Below are 19386 nucleotides of genomic sequence, written 5' to 3'. Positions count from 1 at the left end.
CTGTACAAGGAAGTAGTTTGTATACACGTACCTGTGACATATGACCCCGTGTGTGCCTGCATGTGACATGTCAACCCCTACATGAATGGGTTATGGCCCATGCACACACCGCCCTCCCCATAGTAGTATTATGACAAGCCTGCTGAGGTCATCCAATGGGAAATACACCTTTGTAAGAGCTGTAGCTCAGTAATCTCCATGGCGCGTCCCATAACTGTGTACTGATGTAGTGATAAACTGGTTGGGTAGTAGTTCTAACCCCAGACTTTGTAAGTGTGTGTTTGTGTGAGTCTGTCTGTCTCTGACTGTGTAGAGAGCAATACCTTTTAGGCTACTCATGCTCTGTACAATTCCTATACTCAACTGTGGCAAGGCTGCTGATGTCACTCACCTAGAAAAAAACTTCTGGGAAAGTCATAACCCAGTAATCTCCATAGTGTGTCCTGTAACTGTGTAGTGTGATAAAGTAGTTAGGTAGGCATTCTAACCCCAGACCTGGCAAATGGGTGTGTTTGTGTGTGAATTTGTGTGTGTCTGACTGAGTAGAGAGCAATGCTTTTTAGGCTACTCACACTCTGTACAATTCATATACTCAACTTTGGCAAAGATGCTGATGTCATTCACCTAGAAATACACCTCTGGGAAAGTTATAGCCCAGTAATCTCCGTAGCACATCCTATAACTGCGTATTGCTGTAGTGTGATGAAGTAGGTAGGTATTCTGACCCCACACCTGGCAACTTTCTGTGCATCTGAGTAAAGAGCAATGCTTTTTAGGCTACTCACACTCTGTACAATTCATATACTCAACTATGGCAAGGCTGCTGATGTTATTCACCTAGAAATACACCTCTGGGAAAATCATAGCCCAGTAATCTCCGGAGCGCATCCTGTAACTGAGTACTGCTGTAGTGTGATAAAGTAATTCGGTAGGTGCTCTAATCCCAGACCTGGCAACTGTTTGTGTGTGTCTGACTGACTAGAGAGCAATGTTTTTTATAATCCACAAAGTAGTATGGAGCAGACAAAATGTTTTCGTAAAGACACCAAAATTTATCATTTATCACAATCCAAAAAGTTAAAATATTAAAATATCCAAGTATAAGCGCTTTCATCTTGTTTTTACAGACTTAAAGAGACTTAATCAGATAACTCACTCACCTAGAAATACACCTCTGGGAAAGTCACAACCCAGTAATCACTGTAGCACATCTTGTAACTGCATAGTGTGATAAAGTAGTTAGATAGGTGTTCTAACCCCAGACGTGGTAACTGTGTGTGCCTGACTGATTAGAAAACAATGATTTTTAGGCTACTCACACTTCGTACAATTCATATAGTCAACTTTGGCAAGGCTGCTGATGTCACTCACCTAGACATACACCTTTGGGAAGAGTGTAGCCCAGTAATCTCCGGATCGCATCCTATAACTGCATACTGCTGTAGTGTGATAATGTAGTTAGGCAGATGTTCCAGCCTCAGAGTTGGCAACTGTGTCTGTATGTCTCAGTCTGTCTCTGACTGAGTTGAGAACAATGCTTTTTAGGGTACTCACACTCCTTAGACATCAAATACTCAACTTTGGTAAGGCTGCCAATGTCACCCACCTAGAAATACATCTCTGGGAAGGTTGTAGCTCAGTAATATCTGTAGTACGTCCTGTAACTGCATACTGCTGTAGTGTGAATTAGAACTGTGGTAGGGTTCCATCTCCACCCATGGCAGTTCTGGATGTTTTGTGTGTGTTTCAATGTCTGTGTATGGATTAATGCATTATAGGCTAGTCACTCACAATACATTTCAAATGCCCTACTGTGGCAATCCTGCTGATGTCATTCATTGTGAAATACAACATTGGAGAGACAGTTCTGTAGTAATCCCTGTGGTGCAAGTTATAACTGCTCCATGCTGTAATGTGATATACACCTTGGTCAGGGGTTCTATACCCACACATGTCAGTTGTGGATGTTTTGTGTGCATCTCAATGTCTGTGTAGGGAACAATGCATTTTAGGCTAGTCATTTGCAGTACAGTTGAAATGCCCTACTTTGGTAATCCTGCTGATGTCATTCATTGTGAAATAAACCTTTGGGGAAGAAATACTCCAGTAATGTCTGTGGCGTGTACTATAACTGCGTAGTGGGGGTTCTACTCCCAGACATGACAGGTGTGTGTGTGTGTGTGTGTGTGTGTGTGTGTGTGTGTGTGTGTGTGTGTGTGTGTGTGTGTGTGTGTGTGTGTGTGTGTGTGTGTGTAACTCGTATCCTGTGTAGAGGTGGCTGTGAGTGTGTGACACCTGTGGGCAATGTGGAGGGGGTTTTGCTCAGTTCTTTTATGGTGGCCCTACTATATATCACAATGTCAACCATACAGGGATAACAGATGTAAATTAGCTGAGAGGCTGGGGTGCAAAGCCATACCCAGACATGTGACATCAAGGCCAGCCAATCACAGTTAGCAACCCCACTATTACCCAGAGCACACACGCAACCCATGTGTCATACTCACACACATGCCTAGGCAACAGCCAATATGTGTGTAGTACACTGCATATTGGCCACTGATAGTAACTATGCAGTGATAGCAGTGGGCTACAGAGGGCATGTCAGCCTGCCCATCTGTCCAATATGCACGTCCATGCAGACAGTGCACCTCCACCATGTTCCCAAATGGACACCTGCACCACTCATGGTGCCTTCACATGTGACTCCCAATGGACATATCATGCCTGACAACATGCCCTGTATGGACAGAAGACACTGACATCAGGGAATGCTGTTAGCATGCTATCAATGTAGGTGCAGGGTAAACTTCCTGCCCATTATCAGTTCCTGTCACAGGTGGGCAAGAATGGCACATCTGATGATAATCTGTGTTCACAACATGGGCCAGAAACCCCAGGTACAGTTTCACATGTCACTATACATGCATGTGGGAGGTGTGCACATCCCAGACACCATCCATGTCATGGAGTAAGGAACATATACATGGCAAGTGATGCACAGCCTTGGCCACACACAATAGTCACCCAGGTGACTGGATGGGGGATGCAATACCCACCTGTATGGGCAAATGCAGAAACTACAGGCTTGAGACACAATGCAGACCATTGTCATGTGGCCTGATGCCAAGGTATACCCATCCCCTACCCTTGTACAGGCTGCTGGCACAGTTGACCACCACACACCTGTGCAAACATGCACCCATGCATGTCAGAACTGGTACCCTGTGTGTTCAGGTGTGTGTTGTATAGTGCGTATGACCACATCCACACTCACTACAACCCCCCAGGGCATAATGAAGCATGCTGTCTGATGTTTGACACCTCATCATACCCTTTGCCCATACAACCTCCATATGACCTGTGTGGTGCATGTGATACCGGCACATTGATGTGTTGTGGCAATCCCACTAGTGATGAGTTGCACTCCTGGCCTGGCAAGTGTGTCAATATGTGTGTGTTCTTGTGTGAGTGTGCCTGTGTTGACACTGGCAGCTGTCCATGCAAACGGGCATGTGTACGTCACCTACCGTATATCTGCCATATCCCTGTTGCAGATGTCACTCACCATCACTTATATTTTCTGAGTGCTCCACAGCAGGTACCCATGTGGCGCATCCAATAACTGCATCGAACTGTGATAGTACTACATAGTTGTCGGGGGTTTGATACCCTGTGCTGGTAGGTGTGTGACACAAACATGCTTCTGTTTTACTCTCCCACCCTCTCTGACATGTATTTGCCTCTGTCTGCCTCCCCCACTCCCTCTCTGGTGGATGTGGAGACCAACATCTGCTTTGCTTAGGCAGCAGTATGTGTATTTATGTGATGCTCATGATCAGCTGATGGTCTCTGCATGAATTGCAGCCCTCCCCTTGCCAATTGCATGTGGAACAGCTGTGGTAACATTCCCATAGCCAATTGCATGAAAACACACTCCAATACCTAGTGTTGGCCCTTTTCAGTCACTGTGAGCAGGAGCTAGATCTGTTGTTTGACAAACAGCATCTCAGATGGATTGGATATTTACCTCTAACAACATACACTGTGGAAAGAGGGCAACAAACAGGAGGGGGATGTGCCTGACCTGACTACAGACTGTAAGTGCTACTATACTGCATATGGAGTAATGTTGGTTTAACAGTGTTTGTCTTAATATGCCTGTCGTACATGTCACAATACCTGCCATGTCAGTTCCATGTATATGAGGGATCCCCATCTGCAGGGTCATCTGCAGACTGGGCAGTATTGTGCCTTTGCTTTCATGTGTTAGCCACGGTGCATCTATCTGTGGAATGCAGAAGGTACTGTGAGGATTACAGTCTGTAGATTGTGAAGGCTGTGACAGTTACTGACTTCACATCCCTCATAGGACATATGTTGCAACAAACCCCGTTACAATGGTAAATTTATGAGGTTATCACAGCAACATGTCTATACTGGCCCTGTGTATGTGCTGTCAGACACACCTCTGTCAACCTTTGTACATATGTCATGCATGAGGTGGTGCATATGTGCTGCACACCATAAATAGTGTCATCATATCTGATAACAAGCCAGTGATATTTCAGATTGCTACACGTCATGTACAGTAGGGGTTATATTTCATGACATAACCTGGACATTCTGTGGATGATTGTACAGTAGTGAGTTCTGTGTAGTGATGGTGAATGTCGGCAGTGTGTGTATTGTTAATATGTACTTTAGCCTGTGTACAGACTGTGGTAGATGTCATTGTTCTAGCTCCCCTTCTATCTGATGTTACATGCTGCCCCACTGTATGATACCATTTTGCCATATATGTTTGTAGGGCCATACACACACATGTCCCATACCACAGACAGCCATCAGACCTGTGTAGCAGCCAGTATATGTAGGGTCATTCTGTGAGTGGCACATATGAGGATGGTGTAGAACAGATAGTCCATATACTGTAGTATTATGCTAGCTTACCATATGTGGCTGTGGCTGTGTTCACATTGGTTGTGGTTATGCACTGTCACACAGGTGTATCTCACCCTGTGCTGTGGAATGGTCGTTGAGCCTGCTATATATGCAGGTACATGTGCATTCCCCCATATAAGATGTAGGCCAATATTGAGCCAGTCTGCCTGTAGCCTACACAGTGCATTGTTACATGCCTAGCAGCTTAGTGTACTTACCCAGTGAGATGTCATGTGCAGATACTTGCCAGATGTACTGCTGCCGGGCCTCCCGTAAAAGTCATGTATGTCAGACAGAGCAGTGGGATGCTGTACAGATGTATGTCAATCTCTAGTGAGTAGTATGTGTCCATGGCACCCCTGTACCAGCAGTCATTATGTGTCAGGCCAGACAGGAGTGTGTGAATCCAAAACCGATGTTGGCAAATGCATACCAGTCATTATGTGTTATACCCATCTACATGGCTGTCTACATCCATATTGTCAGGCCTGGTACACATGTTGTGCACTAAGGGATTATGTGTATACCTCTGTACTGTACAGGGTGTGTCCAGAATTCCACAAATATTGGCCAATATCTCTGCTGCACTCCACAGGGGAGATACATGCTAGCGGTGGTACTTTACAATGATTTCAGTAGCCAATGGCACACATGTTATACTCAGATGTCACCTTCCACACACACCATGTCTGTGAAGACAATCCCAATGACAGTAGCAATAGTCTAGTAATATACCTGCTATACATACCTGACATCCCCTTGCACTACGACTGTGGGACTATAGGGGCTGGGGTAGGGCTACACCCCATGTCCAGGACATATGGTGGAAATATATGTACATATACTTATCCAGATAGCCATATATATATATGATTACCCATGTGTACTACTTCCAATTACCAGTGTCATGGCAACCACCCACTATATATCCCAACAGCATGTGGGCGTGGTCCCTTTACATTTCCTGTGTGATGGATATCCTTCCTGTGTGTGGGCATCAGTGTTACAGACAGCAGGTAGCAATACCTCTCACAGGAGAACCTGTACACTCAAAGCGGCCACATGTCTGTAGGAGGATCAGGAACTACAAACAGACTGTGAGTAGAGTCGTGTTATGCTTTGCATAGTACTAGTGTTACAGTGTGTGTGTGTGTGTGTGTGTGTGTGTGTGTGTGTGTGTGTGTGTGTGTGTGTGCACATACTAGTGTACCTTGGAATGCAGTCTATCTGCATAGCTCACTACTGCGGGCCTATCCTCTTGCTGGACAAAGATATGCCTATCATGTGTTGTCCATCCACCACACAGGTCCTGTGTCAGATATTACACTGGCAGTGTGTGTGTTGCATGCTATCAGTACATGGCTACATCCATTTCTGTTTCTAACCTTAATTCCCTGACTAAGGGTATGTTGCAGACTATCCTGTAACACCAGCACCTTGCTTAGTGTATGGCAACAGTGTTCCACATATGTGCCTGTGTTCCAGCCTCTGTCCTCCATCTACATACCAAGCTTTGCACATGTCATGCTGTTGGGGGTTGTTCTGTAGTGGGCAGTGAGTATATCACACTGCCATTGCTGCCATTAGTCCACTGCTGTTGTATCCCCCACACATACAGTGGGGCTGGGGACATATATGTGTGGGCGTCACCCACACAATACGTGTGCCCTTATGCACTCCAAAGACCAGTGTATGTAACAGTGGTATATGGGCCTGTATTATTGAGTCTTGGTGGGGAGCACTATAAATGACCTAGGCTGTTACAAAATGTGGGGGTATCAGGGGTGAACTGCCACAAGGTATCTGGATGTACAGTAATGTATACTTCAGCTATATTGACATTACTTACATTACTTGGGTTACTGCAAGCCTATTGCCCCCTGCCAAACAGACTGTTCTGTTTGTCGGTGTGCTCGTGATGGTGTCAGGTATGCCTTGTTATGTACCAGTTACAACCCATTTGACCACAAAATGTCTTTACCCCCTGCTGAGTTTGTACAGAGTGTGGATAGAGGCTGCTGAACTACACACCTGCAGTACATACTGTTGATTGTTTGGTATCCTGTGGCACAGTCTGTCTCCACTATTGTACAATTTGAATGGCTTGGCCTGGACAGCAACAGTTGTGAACCTTTCCAAACTACTGTATTAGTGTAACTGTTTCACAGTTGCAGTACTCTGTTTATATGGTTGTCAGTATCTGAACAGCTATATGACATGGCATATAGAACAGTTATAGTACACAATTAATGGATTCCCATTTCTGCAAACCTGTGTATGGTGTCTTTCCTATGACCTTTCTATGGGTATATGTTGCAGGCAATAATTGACATTTGTATGGGTGGCCCATACATTGTCCAGTTGTTCAGGTGTTAACTGTAGGCATAGTGGCTGTTCCATATTGTGTGCACCTCCTACATATGTATCTTACTGTACATATATCTGCATGTATATGTGTAGTCACATGTATATATATATATATATATATATATATATATATATATATATATATATATATATATATATCTGCATCTGCATATTTGTGTCTGTATATCTCTATCCTGGGGATGTTGATGGCTTCCACATATTACATGTTCTATGGGAGGCAGACTGTACTTGGTAGTGTATTGCAGGGCGCTTGTGGCTGGGTGTGGGGGGATACCTATTTGTACAACACGTATAGTGTGTGGGGCCTCTCAACGCCATTAACAGTGCATGTGGACATATGTGTATTTGTTAATCTGCCATTGCTATCTACAGATGTATGGCCATATATACCTATATATATATATATATATATATATATATATATATATAGATATAGATATATATATCTGCTAACATATATATAACTATGTCCGTATATACCTACATAGATATAGATCTGCGTACACATATGTAACGTGCTGTGTATATGTAGACATATAGGGGTAGACACATATATGTGTCGAATTAGGCATATGCATGTATATATGTGCATATGCATGTATATATGTGCATATATAGTGATATATATGTATATAGAGTTAGAAGAACAAAATGTTCATTAAAGTCTTTTATTACGTTACGCATTGCCGTGGTTCAGTGCTCACTATATATTTTTTACGTTCATGATATATATATATATATATATATATATATATATATATATATATATATATATATATATATCTACATATATCAATATGTTGTATCTGTTTAGACATTCATATATTTTCACACACACATACATCTACATGATGGAATACATTCTCTGTACTGTTGAATGACTGGGCTGGATGATATGTATGTGAATACAGCAGGGTTATGTATAGCTGAGATGGCTTACAGGTAAATCACTTTGGCTATGGTGTGCATAGTCTTGGGTTTGAGCCTAGCAGAGGTTGTTTATTTTGTTGCTAGGCAGTACAAGGGCTGATGGATACAGAGTGATTAAGGCACTTTAAAGCAGTTGTAAGCGGGTCTGCGCAGGTTTGCACGGGTTTGTGTAGAAGTAGGCAGTGCTAACCTCTGGTTATGTTTTCATGCACTCAGCCTCTAAATTGCTTAACTTGTGTAGGCAATGCTTAGCTCCACGCAAACCTGCTTACAACTGCTTCAAAGTGCCTTAATCACTCTGTATCCAATGGGCCGTGTTCTGGCCAGCAACAAAATAAACAGCTCTTGCAAGGCTCACACCAAGGACTCTGCACACCCTAGACAAAGTAATGTACCACTAAGCCATGACAGATACACAGAAATTCAATGTTGTCAGAAACATATCATCCAGTCCTGTCATGCAACAGTACAGAGAATGTATACCAACACCTAGATGTCTGTGTATGTAACTATATTAAAATCTGAACAGATACAACATATATAGATATGTTGTATCTGATTGAATACAGAGAGAATCCACTATTGAACTTTCAGTCTGCAACTACTGATAGTGAAACAGAAATGGTATGTGAATATGATACTATTAACTTTAAAAAGGACTTTGTGAAGTTTGAAATCGATGTACACAAATTAAAGCGTTTGCAGATGCAAAGATTTCATTTTGAGGCATGCCTCAATTTAAAGATAGTACCTCGAGGTCTTCATGTATTAAATATGCCATCCTATGGGTCTACTTATAAGGATTTGTTACTTAGGTGACATCATCTTAATATTGCCACGAGTTTTCAATACATGCGGCTCCTCATTGATTTTTTTAGACCGGAGGAAAATGCCCTGTTAACAGCTGTGGGTAAAATGCAAAACGAATTGTATGTCAAATATCCATCTATGATCGTGGATGTTAAGATGGATCAACTGATTGACAATATAGCAGTGTTTGAATCACAGCTTGTAGCGTACAGAAAGAAGAAGCTGCAAAGGGATTCAGCTGATTTTTGCTAATGGGCATGTCTTCTCCTGGCCGAGGGAGAATAATTACACTAATAATATGGTGCACAGGACAGATACGAAAGAGGCTGTGACAACGGAGAAAGATGCTTCTACCTCAAACTCACAACGAAATCCTCCCATATGGGAGGGGCACAGAATGAATGTGAGTGAGGTTACAACTATGGAAAAGGATGGTTCAACTTTAAATTTACAATGAAATCTTCCAACACGGGAGGTCAATGCTGCAGATAATACAAGCAGTTCTGCAGCTCCTCGAACAATGAAGTTGAATTACTCATTGGCTGAGCAGCAAAACCAGGATGATGTAAGGAACAAGGAAATGGGTCCAACAGCAGTCTGTGAATTACAGCCTAGTGGAACTATAGATAATACTACCTACAGTTCTACCTTCTCAGGCATGGAACAGGGTTTGGTTTATTTGGCTCTCCTTTCCCTATTAAAACAAATTATTTTCGGAAGAGGTCACAAAGCCGAGGGAAAGTAAAAAGAAAAACATTGATGGAAGACAACAACCCCCAAACGCTGAAAAAGATGTGGCAGGAACGCAGCAATCATTAGTATGGAACTTGTCCAAACAGTGTTTCTCCACTAATGAATTAACTGTACTACAAAAAGGTATAACTTTCATTCCAGCTGAAAGAATGATGTTAACAGATAAAGTGATTGAACTCAAAAATTTACATTTAATGTCATGTTGAAATTGCAGTATGGAGGGGAACGTGATGCCAATACTGGTTCTATGAAGTTTTTCAAAAAACCAAGTGACTACGTTCCTTTGAATAATGGCATTGTGGAAACATTTGATAAAGTCTGTATAAGAGACATTTATAAATTGTATGACAATAATATCAAAATGAAATGTTTTTCTAACCTAAGTTCATGTGAAAGGGAAGCACTAGATAATCTTAGATGGGACCATACTATTTCCATTAGATCAGCTGATAAAGGAGGGCCCCCTAGTGATAATGGATATTGAATGGTATAAGGAAGCTATGATGGACATGTTATGTAATAATAATATAGTTTATGAAAGAATTACACAGGAGGATGTAAATAAAAGCATTAATTTAATACATGAGAGCCTTTTTGAATGCTTACAATGTCATTCCATTAGCCAAGATACACATCAATATTTGTTGGTTAAAGAACCACTGATACCTATCATTCAGGGCCTACCAAAGATCCACAAACACCCCACTGAACCACCCATGAGGCCGATAGTAGCAGGAGGGGGGTGGGTTACGGAGCCACTATCCATTTACATTGAACAACATTTGAAGCCCATTTTAGCTAAGAATACATATATTTTAAAGGATACTAAGCAGTTCTTGGAAGATTTGTATGAATTTGTTATGGATATATCACCACATGATAAAGACATGATCATGATGGCTTTAGATGTGCAATCGTTATTTACGGCAATTCCTAATGACTATGGCATTGACATGTTTAAAAAATATCTTGAAAATGATGGCATACATGAATCTAGATGCATTGACCTCCTTTGATTTTTATTGGAGATGGTCTTAGATAATAACCTTTCCTTGTTTGGACAAAAGCTGTTTAGGCAGCGTGATGGCTAGCTATGGGTACACCCTGTGCCAATAACTACGCCAACATAATCATGGCTGCATGGGAACAGGAATTTATATTGGAGTATGGTAGGGATTTTCCCATATTATTTTTTTGTAGGTTTGTGGATGGCATCTTCCTTATTTGGGAAGGGGATGAACTTATATTTGCACAATTTTTGGAACATGTTAATAATACAACTAACTTTTTGCAGTTTTCAACTAGTACATCCAGAACATGCTTGGAATTTTTAGATGTATGCATACATAGATCTCCAAATGGAAATTTTAATACAGAAATATTCAGGAAACCATGCTATAGGAATACATATGTGGAGCATAATAGTATGCATCCACAACATATTTTTAAAAATGTAATGAAAGAACAAGCATTGAGGTCATCCAGACTTACAGCCGATGATGAGAAATTCAAGGAGGAACTAGGCAATCTTGAGACATGTTTTGTTGAAAGAGGCTATTCCCAAAAAAGAGGTCAATTCTACATTTTCTGATATACAGGTCATGAAGAAAGGGAAAGGTAAACCGTATTTTTCCAATAAATGAAAACCAACAGCTGATGTTAATTCCAGTAATACATCTATGAGAATCCATGTGACATATGCTAGTAACATTAGACTACTACAGGAAATATTTGAGAAAAATTTGAACATTCTATGTGTTGATGAGGATGTTAGGCAAATAGTTGGTGATATTTCGCATTATACCTACAAGAATAAGAAATCCCTCAAAAGGATACTTTGTGGCCCTAAGCCATGTATATCAGCTGATAATTGTACTCCCGAGAGTGGCCATGGAACTGTGGCCTGTAATCAATGTAATTTTTGCCAATATCTGGATGGCTCTGGTGGATTTTGCCATCCAGATACAGGCAAACAGTTGACTTTTCATTTGAGAGCAAATTGCAATAGTACCAATTTGGTATATTTAAGTTATTGCATAAATTGCTGTTCATTTTACATAGGGATGACCACACATAGATTACGAGACATGATCAGGGAACATCTTTATGATATATCCAGACACATTGACACCAATGCACTTTCACGACATGTTATGGCTATGGGCATGGGGCATGAATTTAGATTTATGGTTATTGAAAAGGTTAAATTCAATATAAGGAGGGGGGATACTAGAAATAGAGTTGAAAACAGGTAAATTGAGTGGATCATTAGAATGAGGGTGAATATGGGCAGATGCCTCAATGATAAGGTATCTATTCAACTGGTCTTGTTCAATAGGTAGTTATGCTAATTAAGTGTTTTTCATACATATATTAGTACATCTTTGGTTTAACTTAAGTTTTTTATGTTATGTAGATAATATGTATATGTGTAACTACATTATAGGACAGTCTCTCTGAAATTCTACACTGGCCTTTTAAATCTTAATTGTTCTTATTTTAAATTGCTTTTAATTGCATTTAGAGTTATTTGTGATGTATATATGGGTGGAGCTGTGTGATGAACATTGTCTGATGAAGCAGCTTGACTGCGAAAGTGCTCACCATTACTGTTTGTTACAGTTTGTTCATTAAAGTCTTTTATTAAGTTACTCATTGCTGTGGATCAGTGCTCACGATATATTTTTTATGTTCATATATAAATATATATGAACATGTACACATGCAAGTACCTACATCTATAGATATATATGCCTACATCCAAATGTGTACATATAATATATATATATATATATATATATATATATATATATATATATATATATATATATATATATATATATATATATATATCGATATAGATATGTACGGACATACATCTGTAGATAAAGTGGGAACATAGCAGAAACATATATGCCCACATGCACCATTATTGGGGTTGACAGGCACAAACAACATATGCCATGCACAAGTAGGTATTCCCCCACACAGCTAAATGCATCTGCCCTGCAATACACTACCAACTGTTGCAGATCCCATAACCAGGACCTTACATGACAAGGGCACAAGATGTTAACAGTGCTCCATCCCACTTGTATGATGTCAGGCTGCTATCAGTAACATATCATGCAGTACAGTCAGGCTCATAATGACTCGCATTTTGCAGTCATCTGTTACCTTTGTTACCCAGAGTCCCATACTGTTGGTCTGTACTTCAGAGATGTAGATGCTAAACAACAGTGGTCCCAGGACTGAACCCTGAGGAACTCCACTTGTCACCTGTCTAGAGCTGGATTTGGAGTCAGTTACATCTACAGTTTGGGTTCTGTCAGTAAGCCATGTGGTAAACCATCGAGTTTCATAGGGATGTATGGACAGATTAGTACGTTAATCTATGTTTCCACACTGGGGATGGTGTTGAAGGGCTTGGTGAGGTCCACATAGGCTTTGTTGACCTCCTTACTCACTTCAAAGTCAAAGCAGTCAATCAGGTTCTGCAGAGAAGAGTGGCCCTCCATGAGCCCAATCTGTGTGGGGTCCAATGTTTGCGGGTTGCCAATGTCTGCATTCAAAGATTCCATGATAATGCATTCCATGGCCATGCAGATCAGGCTCGTCAGACTAATGTGACGGTAGTTCCTGGGATCCAAGGTGGGTCCCCCTTTGTGTAGTGGGATAACTGCAGCTGTGTGCCACTCAGTGGGCACCAGGCCTGATGTGAGGCTATTATTACACATAACAGTTAGGTGAGTTGCCATTTCATTTTGTAGTTCATGTAGTACACAGCCCAGGATGTCATCTGGTCCTATGGATGATGTATTCTTAGCTGTGGATAGTGTGGTTTCTACCTGTGTGGCCATGATTACTGGGCATTGGAACTTAATTTGTATTGACATGGGCCCATTTGGGGGTGAGAGGGAGTTGAATGTGGCACTAAATCAATCTGCCAGGATATTAGCAATTTCCGTGGGAACAGTCTATGTAATGCCATTCTGTTGTAGCCCAGAGCACTTCTGAGCATTGCCAGTTAGATTCTAGACATAACTATAGAATGCTTTGTGGTTGTCTGTGGAATCTTTGGCAATTTTAGTTACATAAACAGCTTTGGAGGATTCCATGAGGGATCTCAACTTCCTACTAGGGCTGATAAGGGAGTTGCTTGCATCCTTGGATTATCTGTTTTCCTTCAACAGTGTCTACCTTCTGTTGTATACTCTGTTCATGGCAGAAGACCTCCAGACTGGCCTGCTTATTTAGGAGAGTGTCATGGCTCTATGTGGGATGTCAGGAATCATGCAAAAGTGGATGTGCTCATACAGTGCCTTAATGCATGATTCATCAGTTGAACTGTCAGCTCCTGTCTCCATGGGTGTCACAGACACTGTCACATCTGCCTTAAGTAGCATGACATTGGCTTTGGAGAGGTCTTTTATGGACAACTGTATATACATTCCTTTCACATGTTCAGTTTTATTAGCCTATGGTGGGATTACTTTGGTGAAACCTCAGTCTCATGTGTTACTGTGATGGCTTAGTGGTTAGCTACTGTGACTGTAGTGTACAGGGTCCTGGGTTCATGACCGGCAAAGGCAGGTTTTTTTTGTTCTGGCCAGAACAGCAGTTAATGCATACCGACTACTTAGGGCAATTTAGGTTAGTTACACTCAATACAATTCAAATGCCCTACTTTGGCAATCCCATTGATGTCAATCGCTGTGAAGTACACCTTTGGGGAAAGAGTATTCCAGCAATCTATGTGGTGCGTGCTATAACAGCGTAATGCTGTAGTATGATATTGAACTCTGGTAGAGGTTCTATTCACACACATGGGAGTTGTGGATGCTTTTGTGTCTGTTCTTATTCCTGTGTAGGGAGCAATGTATGCTTGGCTAGTCACACTCACTGCAACTCATTTGCCCTACTTTGGCACTCCTGCTGATGTCACTACTGTGAAATAAACCTTTGGGGAAAGAGTACTCCAGTAATCTCTGTGGCATATTCTATAATTGCATAGTGTTGTAATGCAATAACTAGTTAGGTAGGAGGTCTAATCCCAGATGTGACAGGTGTGTGTGTGTGTGTGTGTGTGTGTGTCTTAATGTGTTGATGTTTGTCATTCATGTCCTATATGGAGGTGGTTGTGAGTGTGTAACAACTGGACTCAATGTTAAGTGGGTTTTGCAAATCTCTTATATGGTGCCCCTAATATATATCACAATATTCACTGTGCAGGGATGACAGGTGTGATATCAGTACATAGTCAGTCAGGGGTTCGATACCCTGGACTGGTAGGTGTGTGACACAAACATGCTTTCCTTTTACTCTCCCAACCCACTCTGACTTATCTTTGCCTCTGTCTACCTCTCTCACACCCTCTCTGGTGGATGTGGAGACTTACACCTGCTTTGCTTAGGCAGCGGCATGTGTATTTTCAGTGATGCTCATAATCAGCTGATGGCCTCTGCACGAATTACAGCCCTCCTCTACCTGATTGCATGTGGAACAGATGTGGTAGCATCCCCATAGCCAACTGCATGGAAACACCCCCCAAATTCTAGGACATCATGTTGGTATTGGGCCATTGCATTCACCGTGAGCAGGAAATAGATCTGTTGTTTGGCAAATAGCATCACAGATGGATTGGGGACTTACCTCTGACAACATACACTGTGGAAACAGGCCATCACACAGGAGGGGGATGTGCCTGTCTTGACTACAGACTGTAAGTGCTGCTATACTGCAGTTGGGGTAATATTGGTTTAACAGGGTGTGTGTGGATATGGCTGTCCTACATGTTTTAATACTTGTCATGTCAGTGCTATGTTTATGGGGAATCCCCTTCTGTAGGGTCATCTGCAGACTGGGCAGTGTATGGTGCCTTGTGTTCCTTGTGTTACCCACAGAGCACCTATCTCTCAACTGCAGAAGGTAGTGTGAGGATTGCAGTCAGTAGATGGTGACAGCCGGGAGAGTTACTAATGTCATATCCCTCAGAGGACATATGGTGCAACAAACCCTGTTACGACAGTAAATGTATGAGGGTATCACAGCGACATGTCAATATTGGCCCTGTGTTTGTGCCTCCAGCCACAACTCTGTCAACCTTTGTACATATGTCATGCAGTAGGGGTGCATATGTTCTGTACACCATATTCAGTGACAGCATATCTTATAACAAGCCAGTGAGATATCAGACTGCTACACATGTTATGTATAGTAGGGTTATATTTGAGGACATAGCCTGGGCATTCTGTGGTTGCGTGTACAGTACTGAGGTATGTGTAAGTCTGGTAATTGTCGACAGTGTGTGTATAGTGAATATGTACCTTGGCCTGTGTAGAGACTGTGGTAGATGTCATTGTTCTTGGTCCTGTTCTATCTGTTACATGCTGCTCCACTGTATGTCACCCTATCAGCTTACATGTTTGTAGGGGTGAACACACACATGTCCCATACCACATACAGGCATCGGACGACACTGTCTAGTGGCCCAGTATGTAGGGTTGTTGTGTGAGTGGCTCATATGAGGATGGTGTAGATCAGATAGTCCATATACTGTAATAGTATGCTAGCTTACCATATGTGGCTGTGGCTGTGTTCACATTGGTTGTGGTTATGCACTTTCACACAGGTGTCTGTTACTCTGTGATGTGACATGCCTGTAGAGCCTACTATCTATGTAAGTGCATGTGTATTCCCACATGGGAGATGTAGACCAGTGTTGAGTCAGTCTGCCTGTAGCTTGCACTGTGCTTTGTTTCATGCCTAGCAGCTTACTGTACTTATCCAATGAGATGTTATGTCCAGATACTTGCCAGATGTACTTCTGCCGGGCCACCATGACAGTCATGTATGTCAGACAAAGCAGTGGAATGTTGTTCAGATGTATGTCACTAACTAGTGGGTAGTATGTGGCCATGGCACCTCTGTACCAGCGGTTATTATGTGTCAGGACAGACAGGGTGTATGAATGCATAACATATGGGGGCAAATGTATACCAGTATTTACGTGTTATACCAATCTACATCGCTGTTAACATCCACACTGACAGGCCAGGTCCACATGTCTTGCATGAAGGGGTTTTGTGTATACCACTGGACTGACCAGCGTGTGTCAGACTTTCCACATATATTGGCCATATCGCAGCTGTAGTCCACAGGGGCGTTACTGTGCTAGCAGTAGTACTGTACTATGATGACCTTAGGATGTCTGTCAGTAGCCAATGGCGCACATGTTAACAGCAGATGTGGCCTCCCACACAACCCATTTCTGTGAAGACAATCCCTATTACAGTAGCAATAGTCTACAAATATACCTGCAATACATACATGACATCCCCTTGCACTGAGAGGTTGGGACTATTGGGGCTGAGGTAGGGTTCCACTCCATGTGCAGGACATATGGCGAACATATATGTATATATAATTATACATATATACATATAGATATGTACACATATACATATCTATATCTATATATCCATATAGATATGTACACATATACATATCTTGCTTACTGTATGACAACAGTTTTACACATATGTGCCTGTGTTCCAGCCTCTGTCCTCCACCTAAATACCAGGCTTTGCACATGGGACATGTTGTCAGGGGTTGTTATGTAGTGGGCCTGTTGTATGTCATGCTGTCATTCATGCCATCCCTCCACTGCTGTTGTGTCCCCCGTACATACTGGGGGTTGGAGCCATATATGTATGGGCTTCACCTACACAATACATGTGTGCCCTAATGCACTGCAGAGGCCAGTGTATGTAACCGTGGTATATGGCCCAGTAGTAGTGAGTGTAGGGGGGGTGCACCATGACTAACTATGGCTGTTACAATGGGTCTATATTAAATGAACGAACGCTTAGAAAAGCGAACGCTAATTCATCGACCTCTTTTAAGCGAAAGCTTAAAATCTCGAACACCCAGAACTGCAATTTTTTTCCCAGGGAAAAAAAATCGCTGTTCCACAAAAAAAAAAAACTTAAAACATTACATAATGTGGGGGGGGGGGTTCACACCTCCTAATGTGGGGGGCTGTGCCCCCCACACCCCCACTACTTAAATATACCAACTCCGAGATCACACCACAGTGGAGGAAATGGTGAACTTCCGAAACCGGCTCAGCAATTTTTTTTGCCCTGTGAAAAAAATCACTTTTCCAGGTGTTTGAGATTGTAAGCTTTGGCTTAAAAGGGGTCGATGAATTAGCGTTCACTTTTCTAAGCGTATGCTAATTCAATATAGACCCATTACAACATGTGTGGTTATCTGGGGTAAGCTGCCTTAAGGTATCTGGATGTACATTACCATACAATCCACCATGGGTAAATGCAGGCCTACTGCCTCCTGCCATACGGAATGTTCTATTTGTCAGTGTGATTGTGATGGTGTCAGTTATGCCTTGTTATGTAACAGATACATCCCATTGTGTCAGCTGGGGTCTTTACCCTCTAGGGATTCTGTACAGAGTGTAGATAGAGGCTGCTAACTTATACATCTGCATTACGTACTGTTGATTATCTGGTATGCTGTGGTCCAGTCTGTCATTACTATTGTACTACTTGAAGGCCTCGGCCTGGACAGCAACATATATCAACCTTTCCAGACTACTGTCTCAGTATAACTGTTTCACAGTTGCATTACACTGTTCATATGGATGTCAGTGTCTAAACGGCTATATGACATGGCATATACGACTGTCATAGTACACAAATATAGCTTTCACATTCATTTATGTGCACCTGTGTGTGGTGTTATACCCTTTGATATCTCTGTGAGTAGATGTTGCAGGCTATGAATGTCATTCGTATGGGTGGCTCATACAGTCCAAAGTTGGTAAGGTGGTGACTGTAGGAATACTGGCTGCTCAATATTGTGTGCACATACTACATATGTATCTTACTGTACATATCTCTGTGTGTGTATGTGTAGATGTGTAGTTACATATATATATATATATATATATATATATATATATATATATATATATATATATATATATATATATATATATATATATATATATATATATATATGCCTGTATCTGCATATATGTGTCTGTGTATATGTATCCTAGGGATGGCCATGTCATGTGTGGTCCTGGTTATGGGATCTGCAACACTTGGTACTGTATTACAGGGGGGACGTGCTTGGCTGGGGGGGAGTACACCTATTCGTACCAGACATCTATTGTGTGGGGCCTCTCAACCCCATTAACGTTGCATGAGGACATATATGTTTTTGTTATTTCACCATTATCTCCAGATGTCTGTCCGTATACACCTATATATGTATATGTATATATCTGCTGACATATATATGACCTGCTGTATATATTTACACATGTATATGTAGACATATATATCCATAGATGTAGGCATTTGCATGTATATATGTTCATATATATTTATATATGTATATATTTATCTATATATATATATATATATATATATATATATATATATATATATATATATATGTGTGTGTGTGTGTGTGTGTGTATATATATACATATATATATATATATATATATATATATATATATGTATATGTATA

Source organism: Protopterus annectens, chromosome 16.part0 (assembly GCF_019279795.1).
Source record: "Protopterus annectens isolate FY-2018-M chromosome 16.part0, PAN1.0, whole genome shotgun sequence".
In the NCBI taxonomy this organism is placed as follows: Eukaryota; Metazoa; Chordata; order Ceratodontiformes; family Protopteridae; genus Protopterus; species Protopterus annectens.
The sequence above is the reverse complement of the archived record's forward strand: the minus strand, read 5'-3'. Positions refer to the sequence as shown.